The sequence below is a fragment of the Triticum dicoccoides genome, chromosome 4A (assembly GCF_002162155.2).
Source record: "Triticum dicoccoides isolate Atlit2015 ecotype Zavitan chromosome 4A, WEW_v2.0, whole genome shotgun sequence".
Lineage (NCBI taxonomy): Eukaryota > Viridiplantae > Streptophyta > Magnoliopsida > Poales > Poaceae > Triticum > Triticum dicoccoides.
In genome coordinates this window covers 660,276,944-660,279,950 of record NC_041386.1, presented here as the reverse complement: position 1 = coordinate 660,279,950, position 3,007 = coordinate 660,276,944, and the positions used below count along the sequence as shown (strand labels likewise).

The window sequence follows — 3,007 nt, the reverse complement described above, 5'->3', positions numbered from 1 at the left end:
ATATGCCCGCTTAATTAAGACATGCAAACGTGTGTGCATGCAGATTTCACTGGGTCTTGTGTATCATTAAAGTTGACGATGGAACAGTTGAAATACTGGACTCACTACTCAAAGCAAAAACTGACTATAACATCTTGTTTGGGATAGTCAACAGGTAATTTCAATCATTATTAACTATATATCTCGGCCTATTTAGTTTGTCATTTCATGATATGAACTATTTAATAACCCCTTTATTCATTTTCTTTGTCGGCGGGCAGGGCTTGGGCAAGGTTCATCAGCGTCACGGAAGGCGAATGGAAAAAAAGCTTCAATGGTTTCGACCCAAGGTAAGTAACTAAGTAGTACTAGCTAGCTAGCTAGCTGCCATCTCTTTAATTAATTATCATGCTTGATTAATTATTATCTGATCAAATTCCATTCTCGTAAAGGCCCTGAAGCAGGCGTAGGGGACTGATCTGTGTGCATTCTGCGTTTGCGAGAACATTCGCATGATGGCGTCCGAAAGGAGCAGGTCTCAAAGACAGGAATGGGTACGCTTGTCAGAACACTATTCACAATTTTTACACCATTATTGATATCTAGTCACACAACTAATACACATGCATATTGATCTCCTTCTTAACAGTTCAGAGAGGTGCGGGAGAAGCTCCTAGAAACGGAGCGTGTAGAAGCACTTCAAGAGGAAATAGCGGGATTTTTGCTCGACCAGGTCATAAATCCGAAGGGAGAATACTATTACCCGCTACCGCCCCCATGAAAACCACTTTCAATTGTCATCGTGCTCCGAAGGCACCAATTAGGCTAATGCCACTGGCTCCGAAGGCAACATGCATATGTAGGAGAAATCGTATATAGCTATACATGTGTGTATGTGTGAATTAATTAATATGGTGGTTTGTGAGACATTGATGACATATATATGCATGATTGGTTCTACTAGAAATACTATATATATATATATATATATATATATATATATATATATATATATATATATATATATATATATACATAACGTGTACAATGTGTAGTATCGTGAAATATCAGCAAATGAAAAAGAATTAAAATGGAAACACAAAATTAAATGAAAAAGAAATCATAAAACTAAAACCCCCCCAAACCTTATAGTACAACCGGTACTAAAGGGCTCCAGGCCCCCGGAGCTGCCTCGTGCCACGTGGTTGCCCTTTAGCACCGGTTCATGCCGAACCGGTACTAAAGGGGGGGGAGGGGGCATTAGTGCCCACACTTTAATGCTATTGCCCGGTTCTGCACTAGTGATGGTCTTGGGCCCATGACCTGATGGTCCTCATCGATAGGTGGTGGATTCATTCCAGCCCGTCAAAACTGACCAACCAACTAGACTAGGAATCCTCGGTTCGTTCAAAAAAGAAAGTCAGGATTCACAATCAAACCACAAAGAGAAAAGAATAAGAGACTCCGGTCCGGGTCCGGGCGCAAAATGGAGGAAACAAGGACAGACCCTCTCTTTATTTTTCACATACTGCAAAACCGATATTTAATTTCCCCAACTCATGTAGCAACTAAACTGGTCCATTTGGGAGTTCTGAGAATTTTCTCCATGATTTCCAGAGGTCGACTAGCACAAAGCGTGTGTTCCACACCTACAAAAGACAAACTTCTCGATGACAAACAGCAACTACCATGGCCGACGTGTGGGCCCATCAAGCTGTGTTAGTTGGTACAAAACAGTCGTTGCCACTTGTGCTTAGGTGACTGTGATGAGTAAAAAAGCTGTGGCACAGGTGCAGCTGACTTCCCAGCCTATAAAACCCCACCCACTCCTTCATGTTCCAATCCTACATCTTCCCAAAGCCGCAGGAGAGCAGAGCACAACCCTTGTCCATAGTCACACAACCCACCCTTTGCGAAGATGTATAACGCTCCGTCGGGGCAGGAGATGTCCTACACGGACCATGTGCAGAAGCGCCACGAGGAGAAGGGCTGCCTCTACGCATGGTGAGACACACACACACAGTTTGTTCATCCGCTCACTCACTCACTCTCCCTCTGAGTTTTGCTCTGCTCGTCTTTGTGTGCATCGGTCGATGCAAAGGCCGAGAGAGAGGGGGGAGGGGGTGAGAGAGAGAGAGAGAGAGAGAGAGAGAGAGAGACTTTTCTGCCATCTGAAGAATCCTCGGAGAAATCATAGAGACAGGGCAGGAATATCTTGGGACTGATTTCCCTAGTAGGCTAGTACCAGTTCCTGTTAATTCCTTTGTGTTCTGTTCATTCTCCCCTTCTATGATGCTGCTATTATTGTTTGACTGATATAATTGTGTGTTTGGGTTGCAGCGTGTTCACGGCGTTGTGCTGCTTCTGCTGCTACGAGACGTGCGAGTGCTGCCTTGACTGCCTCTGCTGCTGCTGCAACTAAACCAGCCATGGTCACCATGGACGGACGGACGGACGGAGAAAGGTGCAGCGCGAGATCGACCGGCCTCCACTACTGTTAATTATCCCAAAACCAAAATTACAATTTCGTAATAAGCTAGCTAGCAGCTTAGCTCTGATGAGAACTGTATCAGGTACCGCATAATATTATCTCCACCAGACAAGACTATCACTATAATCACCATCCATCATGGTTTGTGTTGCATCTTATTTTAATTAGCATCAGATTCTGGTCCTCACCTGCCCACTGCGCTTTTCCTTTGACACTTTGCTTTGTCTCCCTGTAATTATCTGAAGACTGAAATGAACATTTCATTAAATAAAATTATGTGACTGAAATGAACGTGTGCAACTGTTGTGCCTGATATATGTTGGTTGAGCAGATTAACCTGGCATACCAACCAGTAGTTTAGGAAGAAAGTTCAGCAAACTACACGCTGATTTTCTTTTTGCAAACTGTCAACATAATACATCAACTAGGGTGCACAATTCACGAATTCATTGGTTTGGTTGACATTACTCAGCGGCAGCGGCCTATAGCGCACAATTGCTTGGACATGCTCCAAAAAGTGTGGACGAACACCACCCC

At 43.8% G+C, this 3,007-nt stretch overlaps 1 long non-coding RNA gene across 1 annotated transcript in view; it reads left to right on the top strand.

The window, feature by feature from the left end:
* Positions 1-1,872: 1,872 nt before the first annotated feature.
* The window catches only part of LOC119287792, a 15,417-nt gene continuing 14,282 nt past the window's right edge, over positions 1,873-3,007 (top strand). Inside the window, exon 1 of the long non-coding RNA XR_005140949.1 lies at positions 1,873-1,983. This is a non-coding gene — a long non-coding RNA (uncharacterized LOC119287792). The remainder of the gene's footprint in view (positions 1,984-3,007) is intronic.